General features: G+C 39.9%; 1 protein-coding gene across 3 annotated transcripts in view; it reads left to right on the top strand.

The window, feature by feature from the left end:
• Window positions 1–18,562, top strand: part of LOC140741719 (MICOS complex subunit mic25-b-like) — a 693,418-nt gene that overhangs the window by 174,797 nt on the left and 500,059 nt on the right. The gene's annotated exons all lie outside the window — the stretch shown is intronic.

Here is an 18,562-nt window from a genome sequence, read left to right on the forward strand (position 1 = left end):
ATGACAGGAGACTTTAATCTTCATGTAACTTGCATTAACAAATTCAGAAAGATAGCTACAAGAGCAACTTCATAGACAGCGCTCGGGTAAGTTTCCTTGAGTTATGGGCTAAGGGTGAAAGGTGAAAAGTTTAAGGAGAACATGAGGGGAAACTTCTCTGAGGGTGATGAGAGTTGCCAGCAGAAGTGGTGGATTTGGGTTTGATTTTAACATTTAAGAGAAATTTGGATAAGTAAATGGGTAGAAGGAGTATGGAGGGCTTACGGTCCAGGTGCAGGCTGATGGTACTAGGCAGATTATTAATTTGGCACAGACTAGATGGGCCAGAGTGCTTGTTCCTGCACTGTAGTGTTCTATGATTATATGACTCTATCCCTCATGATTTCATAAACCTGTACGAGCTCATGCTTCATTTTTCTGTGCTCCAGGGAATAAAGATCCAGTGTAGCCAACCACTCCCTATAAGTCAGGCCTTCGAGTCCAGGTAGCATCCTCGTAAATCTCTTTGCACCCTCTCCATCTTGACAGTGACTTTACTATAACAGGGTGACCAAAACTGTACACAATACTCCAAGTGCAGCCCCATCAAGGACTTCTGTTATGACAATGTATTCTGCTCATAGCTGATACTCTGAAGGTGGTTGGTGTTACCTTGAAAGCACTAAAATAGTGCAGACTTTGAGGAATCCTGGTGAAGAGAAAATTAGGTTAAGTGCTGAAAATGCACTAAACACAGTTTTTTTTTCAATAGTATTTACTATTTAATGTAAATGAACATTTATGCCTGTATCTGTGCTTACTAAATTAGTGTATATATATTTTATCCTGGATAGATTCTATTATCCTTTGACAGTCTCCTTGCATTAATTATCCCAAATTAATTAGTCTTTGTATCATCTGACAACTTTATTTTGATGGTAATGCTTAATTAATTAAAATTCTGATCGATGGGATATTTTTTCTATTTTATCATACTAATTAGATTTCTCTATTCTAATTTCGAATAATTCTGTTACCTTCTTTGTGTGGAAACATCAGCGTTCCAGATAAAACTTTAATACTTCAAACATTGCTCGTTCTTTAGCTCTCCTTATTTTTTAAACCTTGCGCATAGACAAGCAAAAGGACATTTAGAGTTCAAAGTGGGTGGACCTATGGTGCGCTAGACTATAATTCAGCATAAAAAAAATGCTGTAATTCATAAAAACGCTGTGAAAGCTCATTGTTTATGGCCTGATGTGTCAGCACATGCTAATCCATGGGGAGTTGTAGATGATTTATTCAGTGTTTAGACTGGGGAGAGTATTTTAGAAAGCTTATAAGACACTTCTTGTCCACATCTGTGCCTCTGAACAATGATAAGTGCTGCTATTGCAGGTTTGCAGTTAAGCAAACCCAAGTGCTCATTTTTTAAACAAATTATTCCTCTTTCTCTCCCTCTGTTCCTTTCCTTCCCCCACCCCACAGTTGGCGCAGCAAAAACAATAATTTGCATTTATATTGCACCTTTAATGCGGTAAACTATAAGATAAGCTAAGGCAGGCTTCTTGGGTTGTTGCTAAGAAAGCAGCATCATAAAACATCTGGCAAAGGGCCTTGATGTGTTTAAAATGGCTAGCGAAACCAGTCACTGAAGTGTAAAGTCGTTAATGTGTGTGAAGTACATGATAATCCGGTACAATATAAATGCAACACTTGTTCCTTTTTACAGCAAGATAAGTTTTTTCTAGTTTTCGTGAAATAAATACTCTAATGAATTTAAATTTTACCCTTGGCTGTAGCAGCTAGTAACATAAATTGTGAGATAATTAACGTAACCATCTACATTTGTAATCTTTACCCAATGTTTTCCATTAGGGGCTATTACAATGCAACAGTATTTCAGAATTGCTGACAACTTTTTCCACAGATCCCACTTCCAATGTTACCAGCAGTTTATACACTCAGTGGCCACTTTATTAGGTACATCTGTACACCTGCTCGTTAATGCAAATATCTAATCAGCCAATCATGCAACATCAACTCAATGCATAAAAGCACGCAAACATGGTCAAGAGGTTCATTTGTCATTCAGACCAAATGTCAGAATGGGGAAGAAATATGATCTAAGTAACTTTGACCATGGAATGATTATTGGTGGTTTGAGTATTTCCAAAACCTGCTGATCTTCTGATATTTTCACACAGAACATTTTCCAGAGTTTACAAAGAATGGTGTGAAAAACAAAAAAAAATCCAGTGAGTGGCAGTTCTCTGGATAAAAATGCCTCATTAATAAGAGAGGTCAAAGGAGAATGGCCAGACTAGTTCAATATGACGGGAAGGTGACAGTAACTCAAATAGTCACAGCAGAAGACCACAAGCATACACATTGTAGCCTCTTTATTAGGTTCACAAAGTACTTAATGAAGTAGCCATTGAGTGTACGTTCAAAGATAATTAAATTTATGTTGATCTTTGGTGGTCTCTGGAGGAATTGAATAATGATATATGTGTGGTTCATATCAAGTATTGAAAGTATCAAGTGTTCTTGATACTTTCTGGACTCTTTATTCCCCTCCATGTGTTGCTCTGGATTTTGAGTATCTACAGAATCTCTTGTGTTTATGATTGGGCAAATTGTGATCCAGTTTCCCTGTATCTCATTATATCCTATCAGATCTTCCTTTGTTCTGGTTATCTCTCACTGACACTGAGGGCAATTTGCTGTCATCATCATATCCTTTGGGTGTGGAAGTGTGGTGAGAGTATGGGATGAGCTGCCAGCGGAAATAGTGGATGTGGGTTCAATTTGAATATTCAAGATAACTGTGAATAGGGACATGGATGGACGGGGTATGATGGGCTATGGTCTGGGATGGCATTAGGCAGATTAATAATTTTGACACAAACTAGATGGTTTGAAGGGCCTGTTTCTGGGCTGGTGTGTTCCATGACTCGGAGGAAACTACATCACCCAAAGAATGTGAGGAAACTCATATAATCATGGAAAGAACATATAAGCTCCATAGAGACAGTCAGGATTGAACTGGGGTTCCCGGAAAACCTCTCTGTTGCATCATCCTGCAGAAATTCTTGTTCTTGATTGTCCTTTCATAACTTGACCAACTAGAACCAGTGTACTGGATTGAGAATTATTATCAACGCAATACATGGCACTCCAGGGGCTTGAAAGAAATGGAAGGGCCTCAGCCCAAAACATCAACTCTTTATTCCCCTCCATAGATGATGCCTGACCTGCTGATTTCCTCCTGCATTTTGTGTATGTTGCTCTGGATTTCCAGCATGTGCAGAATCTCTTGTTTAAAATTTAACGACCTTTGACTTGAGTCTTTCCTCTACAAGGCTACTGTATTGATCTTACCGATGAAAGAGTACCTGTGTGTCTCCAAAGCAAGCACTATGACAATTGCAGATCGGCTAAAAAATGGATCAGGTCTGAAGCTTCCTGGTGATGCTCATTTTTTGGTCTGGTTTACTGGAAATATTTGCTGTATGAACATTTCTGAAAACGTAATGTCTGACAGCCTCTTTGAGGTGAATTGTTCTGGTGACATCACAGGTCAAGAAGAGAGAGAGAGATAGAGAGGCCCATCTTGAGGATCTCCATACTGATTGGAATATTGATATAATTGGTTTTGGGGTTAAGATGAGCACTTTCTTAACTCAGATAATTGTGAATGACTGGAACTATCTTCTGTAGGGGACTATGGGGGCTATTCCAGATTTGTAGTTGTGGGAGCTGCCCATAAAAGTTTGCTGTGCATCGCGAATGCCATCATAGAAATTGGTGTTTATTGCTTGTCAGTCTTTGTGTGTGGTTTTTCATTGGTTCTATTGTATTTTATTATTCTACTGTGGATGCCTGCAAGAAAATGAATCTTAAGGCAGTATTAATCAATTAATTAATTAATTACTCATTGAGATACAGCGCAACATAGGCCCTTCTGGCCCTTTGAGTTGTGCCACCCAGCAACCATAGCCTTTTTTTTTTCTTTTTAAATCTTTTTATTAATTTTAAGAAAAACATAGATGAAATATGAATACAAAGCGTTTGAGAATACATAATTAATAGTTTAAATAGACAATCAGATATATAATAATCAATATATAAGACCTCCCAAACTCACAGTATTTATGTAAAAGAAACAGAAAAAGAGAAAAAAAACTAACCAACATGGGCCATTATATAATGTTAAATACATACAGTAGTGCCAATAACTCCGAACCTCCATCCAAATAATTAAGGATAATAAAAGTAAGGTTTAGGAAAAGACCATTTAACTCATATGAAAATGTTGAATAAATGGTCTCCAAGTTTCTTCAAATTTAACTGAAGAATCAAAAACCACGCTTCTAATTTTTTCTAAACTCAAACAAGAGATAGTTTGAGAAAACCACTGAAATACAGTTGGAGGATTAATTTCTTTCCAATTCTGTAAAATAGATCTTCTAGCCATTAATGTAACAAATGCAATCATTCGTTGAGATGAAGCGGATAAACGGTTATTATCCATCATTGGTAAACCGAAAATTGCAATAAAAGGATGCTGTTGGAAATTGATATTTAAAACTCTTGAAATAATATTAAAAATATCTTTCCAATAATTTTGTAAACAAGGACAAGACCAGAACATATGAGTCAATGAAGCAACATCAGAAATGACATCTGTCACAGGTTGAATTAACATGAGAATAAAATCGAGCAAGTTTATCCTTAGACATATGAGCTCTATGTACAACCTTAAATTGTATTAGGGCATGTTTAGCACAAATAGAGGATGAATTTACCAATAATAAAATTTTTTCCCATTGTTTAGTGGATATAGGACAATGCAATTCTTCTTGCCATTCCTTAATTTTTTCTGATACATCTGGCTGTAAATTCATAATCATATTATAAATGATAGCTACTAAACCCTTTTGACAAGGATTGAGGGCTAAAATTCTTTCTGTAATGTCCAATGGACATTCTTTCGAAAAAGACTTTAATTCATTATACAAGAAATTTCTGACTTGCAAATATCTAAAAAAATGGGTTTTAGGTAAATTATATTTATTAGATAGCTGTTCAAAGGACATAATGTTATCATCCAAAAACAGATCACGAAAACATGTTATACCTTTTGTTTTCCATAAAAGAAAAGCTTGATCCATAGATGAAGGCCGAAAGAAATAGTTAGATATTATAGGACATGATAAAATAAACTTATTCAAACCAAAAAATTTACAAAATTGAAACCAAATTTGTAATGTATATTTGACTATGGGATTAGTTATCTGTTTATTCAATTTGAATAAAGAAAAAGGAAGTGAAGATCCTAAGATTGAAATCAGTGAAAAATCTTGCACAGATTTACATTCCAAATTTACCCATTGTGGGCAAGCAGCTAAAGTCAATTCTTGTGTCCAAACCATAGTCTAACCATGGGACAATTTACAATGACCAAATAACCTACTGACTGGTGTATCTTGGGAATGTGGGAGGAAACCAGAACTTCTGGAAGAAACCCATGCGGTCACAGGGAGAATGTACAAAATCCTTACAGGCAGCAGCATGAACCCGGATTGGTACTGTTTCCATACCAGGCTGTGAGTATTTGGTGACAGTAGCGCACTTCAATAATAAATTTACTTTAAACTTTGACTGACATCAAATAATTTTTCAGTACTGAGAATTTGATTAGCTGATTGAGAAAGAAAATGGTCTTGAAGTACAGGATCACTAGGATTCTCTTGTTGCTTATCATCTTATGTTTACTTTGATCTACCCTCTGCACTACTTGGTTCAGTGCTTTCGACTGCTACTCTGGAGTCTCCTTATTCCCTGTGTTGCCTCATTATAGGAAGGATGTGGAAGCTTTAGAGAGACTGCTGAGGAGATTTACCAGGAAGCTTCCTGGATGAAGTTCAAAGTAATTTTATTATAAAAGTACACATACAGTACTGTGCAAAAGTCTTAGGCACATGTAAAAAAATCTGTAAAGTGAAGATGCTTTCAAAAATAATTAAATTAAAAGTTTCTAAATATCAGAAAAATTACTATAAAGAGCAGTAAAACCTAAATCAAATCAATATTTGGTATGACCGTCCTTTGCTTTTAAAACTGTATCAACTTTCTAAGGTTCACTGTCGTGCAGATTTATAAGAAAACCAGCATCTCGGTGAACTTGCCATAGTTCTTCTGCAGCCTTGATGATGTTGAGATCAGGGCCATACCATCTGAAACCATATAAAAATCTAAGTTGCCTAGGACTTTTGTACAGTTCTGTATGGCACCATATACAACTTTGAGATTCATTTTCTTGCGGGCATTCATAGTAAATACAAAGAAACACAGTAGAATCAATCAGAAACTGCACACAATAAATAACACCAAATGTGCAAAAAACAACAATCTGTGCAAATACAAAAAGAAAAAAAACAGCAATAATAAATAACGAGTTGAAGAAACCTTGGAAGTGAGTCCATAGGTTGTGGGATCAGTGTTGGGATGAGTGCAATTGAGTGAAGTTATCTGCTGTGGTTCAAAAACCTGATGATTGAGAGGTAATACCTGTTCCTGAACCTGGTGGTGTGGGACTTAAGACTCTTGTACCTCCTTCCTGATGGCAGCAGTGAGAAGAGAGCATGGCATGGATAGTTGGGGTCCTTGATGATAGATGCTGCTTTCCTGTGACTGCGCTCCTTGTAGATGTGCTCATTAGTGGGGAGGCTTTACCCGTGATGGTCTGTGCTCTGTCCACTACATTTTGTAGGGTGTTTCCATTCTAGGCTGTGATGCAACAGGTCAGTACATTCTCCATCGCTCATCTGTAGAAGTTTGTCAAAGTTTTAGATGACATGCTGAATCTTTGCAAACTTCTAAGAAAGTAGAAACTTCGAAGAAAGTAGAGGCATTGCCGTGTCTTCTTTGTAATGGCACTTACATGCTGGACCCATGACAGATCCTCTGATACGATAACGCTGAGGAATTTAAAGTTGCTGACCCACTACAGCTCTGATGTCTTTATGAGGACTGGCTTGTGGATCTCTGGTTTCTTTTCAGCCAGATTTTCAATCTCCTTCTTATAAGCTCCACCACCATTGATTTGGCCAAAAACAGTGGTGTCGTCAGCAAACTTACATATGACATTGGAGCTGTTTTTAGCTTCACAGTCATAAGTATAAAGCAAATAGAGCAAGAGGCCAAGCACACAGCCTTGTGGTGCACCGGTGCTGATGGAGGTTGTGGAGGAGATGTTGTTGCAAATCTGAACTGACTGGGCTCAATAAGTGAGGAAATCAAGGATCCAGTTGCACAAGGCTTTATGGAGCCGGAGGTCTTAGAGCTAATTGATTAGTTCTGAGGGGATGTTGAATGCAGAGCTGTAATCAATGAAGAGCAAACTGATATATGCACCTTCATTCTCCAGATGTTCCAGAGTTGAGTGAAGAGCCAATAAATTGGATCTTGCTGTTGACCTGTTGTGATGGTAGGCAAATTGGAATGGATCCAAGTCACTCCTCAGGCAGGAAGTCATACGTTTCATTACCAGCGTTTCAAAGCAGTTCATCACAATGATGTAAGTGCTACTGGACGATAATCTTTGAGGCAGGTTACCATGTTCTTCTTCGCACCTCTTCCATCTATCCCTTCCTAGATTCTTACTTCATCCCTACTTCCCACCCACCGACTCTTCCCCTAACCTGATCTTACCTACCACCTGCAAGCTTGTACTCCTTCTCCCCCACCTTCTTCTCTTGGCCTTTTCCCCCTTCCTTTCCAGTTGTGATGAAGGGTCTTGGCTCGAAATGTCGACTCTTTATTCCCTGCTTGACCTACTGAGTTTCTCCAGCATTTTGTAGGTGTTGAGAAAAGGCCAAGTAAGGGATGAATTACTACAAGGCATTTTCATGCACTGGTCTTCAGGTCTCAGATCACTGACGAAGGCATGGGGCCATCTCATTCACATGTTTGTCTATGCTCGTTCGTTTGTGCCAGGTGAACTAGAAAAACCTTATAAGAACAAAAAACATAATTAGGAGAACAGAAATGGCACAGGATCTTTCATTTTTCTTCACCATTTGGGGGCAGTTTCATGAGTCATTCATTACATTTCATCATTAAGTGGAGACTGAAATTCGTCTGAACGCCTTGAGTTTGTGCTGTCGGGCAAATGCTGTATGTGGCTGACTGCAGATTTTATTTGCCACACTTAATGGGTGGGCAGCTATTTTCTCATTTAATTAAATTCTGTTGTTCAAATTTCAGCTCCTGCCACTGTGTGGTATGTACCTGGTTGCCACAGGAAGGGGTATGTTGGTTAAGCCCCGTGAAAGATGATAGTAAACTCATTATTAATTTTCTTTTCTTGGTAACAAGATGACAGAATGTATAGGAGCCCTGCTGCTCTCTAGAATTGCAGTGTCACTTCTGCAGTGGCTGACACTCAGGTGTACTTACGAAGATCCGTAAGCATACCCATTTCCTTCAGGAGTTATCAATGAATGTTGTTATCACTAGTTTTGTGTGTGACGTTAGTAAGGAAAAATTGTGGAAATAGAGCAAAAGGAGTAAGTCAAGTCAAGTTAAGTTTGTCGTCATTTAACTATATATATGTATTCCACCAAATGAGACAACATTTCTCCGGACCAGGGTGTAAAACACAGTAGTACACTTAACACACATGAACTGAGGAAGGCAAGAACTAAATTTACAAATTAACTGTGCATAGATAAACAAATTAAAGTGCATAAATTAAATATTATAGGATACATTACTAATTATCCGATGACACTTCGAATGCGATGTGGCAGGGAGTTCAGAAGCCTTAATGCCTGAGGGAAGAAACTGTTTCTCATCCTGACCATTCTTGTTTTTATTCATTGGAGTCTCCTGCTTGATGGTAGAAAGTCAAAAAGGATGCTGGATGGATGGGTGGGATCCTTGATAATACTAAGGGCCCTGCGTATGCAGCACTCCTGATAAATGTCCTCAATGGATGGTAGGGAGACCTCTGTGATCCTCTTGGTCACTCTTACAGTCCTTTGTAGGGATTTCTGATCCAATGCTCTGTTGCTCCCATACCAGATGGTGATGCAGCTTGTCAGGATGCTCTCAATGGTGCTCCTGTAAAATTTAGTTATGATGGAGGGGAGAGGGGAGCCTTGCTTGCCTCAATCTCCTCAGGAAGTGGAGGTGCTGCTGTGACTTCTTATTCAGGGAGGTGATGTTGAGGGACTAAGTGAGGTTGCCCATGATATGAACTCTCAGGAACTTGGTGCATCTAACGCTCTCTTTGGAGGAGCCATGTATGGACAGAGGCGGATGGTTCATCTGAACCTTCCTAAAGCACAAGAGGTTCTGCAGACGCTGAAAAACCAGAACAATACACACAAAATTCTGAAGGAACTCAGCAGATCAGGTAGCATCTATGGAAAGGAATAAACAGTCAATGATTCGGGCTGAGACCCTTCTTCAGGACCTATATCAAATAGAGACCCGAATCAAAGGAAGGATATAGAGTTGTTTTTGAAATTTGGATTTATTTAAATCTTGCATCCATCCCACAATGTGAGGGATTAAAAAATCTTTGCATTATGACTCTGTCGCAAAATACAGGTGTGTGAATTTATAAGTATAATGGCTTGCAGAAAGAAGCTGTCCCATAGCCTTTTGGTCCTGGCTTTAATGCTGTAGTACCATTTTCCAGATGGAAGAAGCTGAAACAGTTTATGGTTGGGGTGTCTGTGATGATCTTCCAGGCCTTCTTTATGCACCTGCTGCTGTAAATGTCCTCAATAGAGGGAAAAGAGAATGTTCAGAGAACAAAAAAGGAGGACAAGAAGGAGAAGAAGAAGACGATTAGCTTTATTTGTCATATGTACATTGAAACTTAGAGTGAAATGCATTGCTTGTGTCAATGAGCAACATAATGCAGGGATGTGCTGGAGGCAACCCGCACTCAGTTTAGAGTGAGTAGTTTATGGGTTAACGCAGCATGCCCGTAACCTACTCACTCTAAACCGTACATCTTTGGAATGTGGGAGGAAACCAAAGCACCCAGAGGAAACCCAAAAAATCACAGAGACAATGTGCAAACTCCTTACAAACAGCGGCGGGAATTCAGCCTGGGGTTGCTGGCACTGTAGGCTAAGTGCCATCCTCATGGTGTTCCTTCATCAAGAGCCATAGAACAAAACTCAGTGAGTCAGATAGCATCTATGAAGGGAAACGGACGGTCAGCAGTTCAGATTGAAACCCTTCATTTTTTGTTTGTTCATTTCAAAGTCAAGTTTATTGTTATCTGCACAAATCCATTTATGCGCAGGTACAATGAAAATCTTTCTTGCAGCAGCATCACAGGTACATCACATCAGATAAGCAATATTCACAGGAAAAACTTAACTTATACACAATCTTTACAAGAAAGCAAGCAAGCAGAGCAGAACAACAAAGCCTATTTAGTGAAAGCTTATCAAAGTGGACACAGTGTTGCTAAACTGTAGTGATTAGGGTTGTGCCAGTTAGTTCAAGAACCAAATGGTTGAAGGAAAGTAGCTGTTCTTGAGCAATGCACACAAAATGCTGGAGGAGCTCAGCAGGCGAGGCAGCGTCTGTGAGAAAGAGTAAACAGTCAATGTTTTGGGTCGAGACCCTTTGTCAAGTGTGTGTTGCGAAGAGCGGATGAGTTTTCTTAAAGGAAATGTAAAGTTAAGATTTTGGCTCTCAAGTTCCATTAAAGTCAGCAAGACCCAAAATAATGAGAAACAAGAGGGGAAGTCTCAGAGGATGGTGTTCTGATAGTTGCTTTGGAAACCAATCTTTCTCGTCACCTGCTTCAAATCTTTTTCTGTGAACTTTGTGTCAAATTTGGTCTGATAAAGTTCCTGTGAAGTGCCTTGGGATGTTTAACAATAGCAAAGTTTATAAAATATTGGTAGGGTCACAGCTGGAGTACTGGATTACAACGCTTAACGAAAGGCATGATTGCATTGGAGAGTGTGCAGAGGAAATTCATCAGGATGTTGACTGTGATGGAGGAGAGGCTGAGTGGGTTGAACATCTTTTCCTTTGAGTGGAAGGAACTGGGGGTAGAGATATGAGGATCATAGAGAGGAGAGGTAGGAAGTTGGGATGAAAGTTACCTCAACATGCTACCATGGATAGGGTAGATAAACTTCTCTCCATTGCAGAGATATCTAAAATAAAGGGGCATAGGTTAGTGGAGCCACAAGGAACTGTAGGCTGTAGAATCTGGAGCAACACACAATATGCTGGAGGAACTGAGCAGCTTGAGCATCATCTGTATGGAGGAAAGAATTGTCGACATTTTAATCTGGGTGGACATTTGTTTGTGAAGTCTCTATCCTGATGGCAAGAATATTGATTTCTCCTTCTGATAAAACATTTTTCCTCTCCCTGTCCCCTCTTCTTCTCTAACCCATTCAGGCCTTTTACCTCTTCTCATCTGCTTAACACTTTCCCATTGGATCCCCTGCTCCTTTCATCTCTCCTACGGTTTACTCTTCTCTCCTATCAGATTCCTTCTTCTCCAGCCCTTTATCTTTCCCACCCACTTGGCTTCACTTATCACATTCCAGCTAGTCTCTTTCCCCTTCCTCCATTTTCTTATTCTGGCGTCTTCCCTTTTCCTTTCTAGTCCTGAAGAAAGGTCTTGGCCCAAAATATCAAATGCTTATTAATTTCCATAGAAGCTGCCTGACCTGCTGAGTTCCTCCAGCATTTTGTGTGAGTTGCTTTGGATTTCCAGCATCTGCAGCATGTTCTTGTGTGAATATTTTAGGTCAAAACTTTGCATTAACCCTGGATAGGTTTAGGGTAAGCAGGTTCAGAGAAGATAAGCAACACATACAAAATGCTAGAGGAGATCAGCAGCTCAGGTAGCATCTATAGAGGGGAATAAGCTGTCAACGTTTCAGACCCGATTAAGGACCTTAAGCCTGAAATGTTGACTATTTATTACGGTCACAGATATGCCCGACTTGCTGATTTTCCTTCAGCATTTTGCGTGTGTTGCTCAAAATTTACAGCATCTGCAGAATCTCTTGTGTCGGAGATAAAAGCAAGACCATTTTTTATCTAGGGTGATTGGAATCTAGAAAGTATTGTCTGTGCAGATGGTGGTGGCAGGTACCTTTACTTAAGTAATATACAGTGGCATGCAAAGGTTTGGGCACCCTGGTCAAAATTTCTGTTACTGTGAGTAGTTAAGTGAGTAGAAGATGAACTGATCTCCAAAAGTCATAAAGTTAAAGATGAAACATTCTTTTCAACATTTTAAGCAAGATTAGTGTATTATTTTGGTTTTGTACTTTTTTAGAGTGAAAAATTGGAAAGGAGCACCCCAAGAGATTTGAGCTCTCAGATAACTTTTACCAAGGTCTCAGACCTTAATTAGCTTGTTAGGGCTATGGCTTGTTCACAGTCATCGTTGGGAAAGGCCAAAATTTCAAAACTTTATAAATACCCTGACTCCTCAAACCTTGTCCCAACAATTAGCAGCCATGGGCTCCTCTAAGCAGCTGCCTAGCACTCTGAAAATTAAAATAAATGGTGCCCACAAAGCAGGAGAAGGCTATAAGAAGACTGCAAAGCATTTTCAGGTAGCCGTTTCCTCAGTTCGTACTGTAATTAAGGAATGGCAGTTTACAGGAATGGTGGAGGTCAAGTTGAGGTCTGGGAGACCAAGAAAACTTTCCGAGAGAACTGCTCATAGGATTGCTATAAAGGCAAATCAAAACCCCCGTTTAACTGCATAAGATCTTCAGGAAGATTTAGCAGACTCTGGAGTGGTGGTGTACTCTTCTACTGTGCAGCGACACCTGCACAAATATGGAAGAGTCATCAGAAGAAAACCTTTCCTGCATCCTCACCACAAAATTCAGCATCAGAAGTTTGCAAAGAAACATCTAAACAAGCCTGATGCATTTTGGAAACAAGTCCTGTGGACTGATGAAGTTAAAATAGAACTTTTTGGCTGCAATGAGCGAAGGTATGTTTGGAGAAAAAAGGGTGCAGAATTTCATGAAAAGAACACCTCTCCAACTGTTAAGCACAGGGGGTGGATTGATCATGCTTTGGGCTTGTGTTGCAGCCAGTGGCATGGGGAATATTTCACTGGTAGAGGGAAGAATTAATTCAATTAAATACCAGCAAATTCTGGAAGCAAACATCACACCGTCTGTAAAAAAGCTGAAGGTGAAAAGAGGATGGCTTGTACAACAGGATAATGATCCTAAACACACCTCAAAATCTACAATGGACTACCTCAAGATGTGCAAGCTGAAGGTTTTGCCATGGCCCTCACAGTCCCCCGACCTAAACATCATTGAAAATCTGTGGGTAGACCTCAAAAGAGCAGTGCATGCAAGACAGCCCAAGAATCTCACAGAACTAGATGCCCTTTGCAAGGAAAAATGGGTGAAAATCCCCCAAACAAGAATTGAAAGACTCTTAGCTGGCTACAGAAAGCGTTTTAAAAGCTGTGATACTTACTGACTATGCAGGGTGCCCAAACCTTTGCTTCGGGCTCTTTTCCTTTTCTGTTATTTTGAAACTGTAAAAGTGGAAACAAAAAAGTAATCTTGCTTAAAATATTAAAGAAATGTGTCATCTTTAACTTTATGCCTTTTGGAAATCAGGTCATCTTTTACTCGCTTAGTTATTCACAGTAACAGAAATTTTGACCAGGCTGCCTAAACTTTTGCATGCCACTGTATAGAAAAACACTTGAATTGCTGATACATGGAAGGCTGTGTATCAAGTGCTGGTAAGTGAAATGAATGTGCTGGGTGTCAACATCTCTGAGGATCTATGTCTGGCCCAGCCTACTGATGCAGTTACAAAGAAGGCGCACCAGCGGCTATATTTCATTGAGAGTTCGAGGAGATTTGGAATGTCACCAAAGGCACTTGCAAATTTCTACAGATGCACTGTGGAGAGCATTCTAACTGGCTGTTTCACTGTCTGGTATTGGGGGGGGGGCGCAGGCAGGGGCTACTGCACAGACTCGAAATAAGCTGCAGAAAGTTGTAAACTTAGTCAGCTCTATCATGGGCACTTAACTTTCCAGCATCCAGGACATCTTCAAGGAGCAATGCCTCAAAAGGCGGTGTCTATTATTAAGGACCCTCATAACCCAGGTCATGCCCTCTTCTCATTGCTACCATCAAGAAGAAGGTATGGAAGCCTGAAGATACACACTCAGTGTTTCAGAAACAGCTTATTTCCCTCTGCCATCAGATTTATGAATGGACATTGAACCCATGAGTTCTACCTCACTACTTTTTTTGCACATCTTACTTAATTCAGATTTTTTATTATTATACATGGTAATGTACTGCTGCTACATAACAACAAATTTCACAGCACATGCCAGTGATAATAAAACTGATTCTGACTCTGAGTTGGTTGTCATTCAGGATATGATGGGCTGAAATTCCTGTTTCTTTGCTAACACTTTATGACTAATGATACTGAATTTCTTGTTCTTGATGTAATCCAAGCTGTTTCCTAGTAGGGAGTGGCATTATGTAGAGACTGGATGACTAATCCAAATTCATTGTAACATAGAACATAGAGCATTGCTGCACAGTACAGGCCCTTCAGCCCATGATGTTGTGCTGACCTTTGAACCTACTCTGAGATCAATTTAACCCTTCCCTCCTATATAGCTCTCTATTTTTCTGTCATCCATGTGCCTGTCCAAGAGTTTCATTAATGTCCCTGATGTATCTTCCTCTACCTTGTCTTCCTTGTAAACCTTTATCCAACCAAGACCTCAACGGTGCAGCAGAAGATAATATCACAATGGCAGTGAAGCCAGAGAAAGGCTGCAGCAGTGAAAGCACTGATGCCATGCCACTGGACCCTGATACCGATCTATCAAGGAGAGTGAGGGGGTTGCCCGAGCATCAGCCACCCCACGTTAAACAAAGTCATGCATAGGTATTCTCCTGAGGGAATAACCCCTTGAGAGAACATCATACTTGATTTGAGTGATCATATCACTATTGCACCCTTATCAAGTCACCTCTCCTCCTCCTCTCCAAAGAGAAATAAATACATAAATTCATATTTACTTTCTTTGCAAAAATAATGCATGGAATTCTGTTTCTGAAACCAGATTCTGTTTCTGTTTCTTAGTGAATGTAAGAGTCTCACTTTGATGGAGAGAGCTGGTGAGATTTGTCCTCTAATGGTCAGAGCATAGAAAGGTATCATATTCTGTGCAGCAAAGCTTTTGTACATCCTTTAGCTGACACTGCATTACCAAGCAGGAAAATTTACTGAAATGAAGAATTTTAAATGAAAATTCAATCTCAGCGATGTTATTACAGACGCTTCTAGAAGGTGCGTTACAATTTTCCGAAGTTACTGGCATATGAAGATTCACAAATTATAACTGTGTGCAAGCTTGTCATGTGAACAAGGTCAGGTGAACATGTATTTCTGTGTTGAACTCAGCAAAAGACCTTCTGAGATCACCCAAGGTCTTCAAACCTTCATGTGTAAAGAAGGTCAGAAGCAGAATTCAATGATAAAGGTAATTAGTTTCCTCCATGAGAAACTGAGTCCCGAAAGCACACTCCGAGACTGTGCTACAAAAAGATTTTTTTTATATAAGCAAAGCATGTTTTGTATATCAAAGAAGTGTTTTACTTTGAATATTTTTTCAATGAAAAGCAAAGAGAGATGTCATTAAAGTTGCCACATTCCTTCCCATTCCAGTTCTGACATGTTGATCCATGGCCTCTTTTTGTGTCACAATGAAACTATATAAAGTGATTCACTTCTGAAGTTCGAATTTAGAGGCAGAATACGGTGTTAATGACAGGATTCTTAGCACTGTGGAGGAACAGAGGCATCTTGGGGTCCACCTCCATAGATTTTTTTTAAGAACAATACAGCACAGTACAGGCCTTTTGGCCCACAATGTTGTGCCAATCCTTAAGCCCTGCCTCCTATATAACCCTCCACCTTAAATTCCTCCATATACCTGTCTAGTAGTCTCTTAAATTTCTCTAGTGTATCTGCCTCCACCACTGACTCAGGCAGTGCATTCCATGCACCAACCACTCTCTGAGTAAAAAACCTTCCTCTAATATCTCCCTTGAACTTTCCACCCCTTACCTTAAAGCCATGTCCTCTTGTATTGAGCAGTGGTGCCCTGGGGAAGAGGCGCTGGCTGTCCACTCTATCTATTCCTCTTAATATCGTATACCTCTATCATGTCTCCTCTCATCTTCTCACAAGAGTAAAGCTCTAGCTCCCTTAATCTCTGATCATAATCCATACTCTCTAAACCAGGCAGCATCCTGGTAAATCTCCTCTGTACCCTTTTCAGTGCTTCCACGTCCTTCCTATAGTGAGATGTCTCAAAGTTGCCATGCAAGTTGATTAGGTTGCTAAGAAGGCGTGTGGTGTGTTGGCCTTCATTAGTCAGTGGATTGAGTTCAAGAGCCGCGAGATAATTTTGTGGCTCGAGAAACATTGTTAGACCACACTTAGAGTTGTGTTCAGTCCTGGTCACTTCATTGTAGGAAGGGTGTGGAACCTTTAGAGAGGATGTAGAGGAGATTTCCCAGGTTGCTGCCTGGATTAGAGAGCATGTTTTATGAGGATAGCATGAGTGAGCTAGGGCTTTTCTCTTTGGAGTGAAGGAGGATGAGAGGTGACTTGATAGAAACATATAGGATGATAAAAGAAGCATAGATCGAGTGGAGAGCTGGTTTTCTCAGGTTGGAGATGGCTTAAATCAAGTGGGCATAATTTTAAGGTAACGAGGGAAGTATGGGGGGAGTGTCAGAGGTAGGTTTTTTACATGGAGAATGGTGGGTATGTGGAACACATTGCCAGGGCTGGTGGTATAGGCAAATACATTAGGAGTATTTAAGAAACTCATAGATAGGTACATGGATGATAGAAAATGAAGGCTATATAGGAGGGAAAGATTAGACTGATCTTAGAAAAGCTTAAAGGTCAGCATAATATTGTGGGCCAAAGGGCATGTACTGTGCTGTGCTGTTCTATATTCTGTGTTCTAATTTAAAATGCTTTCCTTGCTCAGGTAGATTAATAAATATCGTTTCTCTGTAACCCCTTGTGCCTGGCTTGACCACAGCCAACCACCTCGACAATGTATCTCCATGTCTTCCATAGTCTATCCCTCGTTGTCACCACCCACAGGGGTTTGGCAATTTATTCAACACAAGATTTAACTTGCATTTCTGTTTATACATCATCTCCCAGTGCTCAATAATCCGTCTTGCTTCCCGGTATAGCAAACTTAAGATTTTAAAATTCTTGTCTTTATCTTGTTACTATGTTGTTATATCATGTTCTTGTTATTTATTGCTATTTATTTATATTTGCATTTGCACAGTTTGTTATCTTCTGCACTCTGGGTGATTGTTCATTGATCCTGTTATAGTTACTATTCTATGGATTTGCTGAGAATGCCCAGAGGAAAATGAATCTTAAGGTTGTATTTGGTGACATATGGAGTATGTACTTTGATAATAACATTGACTTTGACTTTGAATTTGACTTTATCTTCATTTCCTACAAGAGTCTTGCTCTTTTGTATCAGTGCATAATATCTTCTGTGGTCAGATTCTTAGATAATCTCACTTTCCATTGCCTTTTGCTGCACTTTTCTGGTTGTGCCCCTGGAATCTTCTTCCCAAAACCTTTCTGATACTGCCTCTATCATTCTCTTTCAAGTGTGATTTGTAAGTCAGCTGTGATTTTGAACACAAAGGATTCTGCAGAAGTTGGAAATCTTAGGCAACACACACAAAATGCTGGAGTAACTCAGCAGGTCAGGCAGAATCTATGGAGGGGAATAAGCATCCAAGACCCTTCATCAGGACAGGAAATGAAGGGGGAAGAGGCCAGAACAAAGGATAGGGGGGAAGGAGTACAAGCTGGCAGGTGATAGGTGAAACCAGGAGTTGCAGAAAGAGACATGAAATAAGAAGCTGGGAGAGGATTGGTGGAAGAAGTAAAGAGCTGAAGTAGAAGGAATTTGATAGGAGAGAATGGTGGACCATGGAAGAAAGAGAGAGAAACCAGAGGGAGGTGATGGGCAGCTGAGAAAAGAATGGGTGAGAGGGGTAATCAGAATGGAGAATGGAAAAGGGTGGGGGGAGAAATTATGGCAAGTTGGAGAAATTGATGTTCGTACCATTAGTTTGGAGGCTACCCAAATGGAATATGAAGTGTTGCTCTTCCAAGATGAGTTTGGCCTCATCATGGCAGTAGAGCAGGCCATGGAAAAACATATCAGAATGAAAATGAGAAATCAAATTGAAATAAGTAGGCACCAGGCGATTTTGCATCACCATCTGGTAGGGGGGCAGAGGAGTGGAGGCTACTGCAGAGGATCAAGTTAAGCTGGCCAGAGTTGTAAACTTAGTCAGCTTCATCATGGGCACTAGCTTCCATAGCATCCAGGACATTTTCAGGCAGCAATGCCTCAAAAAGACGACATCCATCAATATGGACCCCCATCACCCAGAACATACCCTCTTTTAATTCCTATCATCCAGAAGGA

This window comes from Hemitrygon akajei, chromosome 19, assembly GCF_048418815.1.
Source record: "Hemitrygon akajei chromosome 19, sHemAka1.3, whole genome shotgun sequence".
NCBI lineage: Eukaryota > Metazoa > Chordata > Chondrichthyes > Myliobatiformes > Dasyatidae > Hemitrygon > Hemitrygon akajei.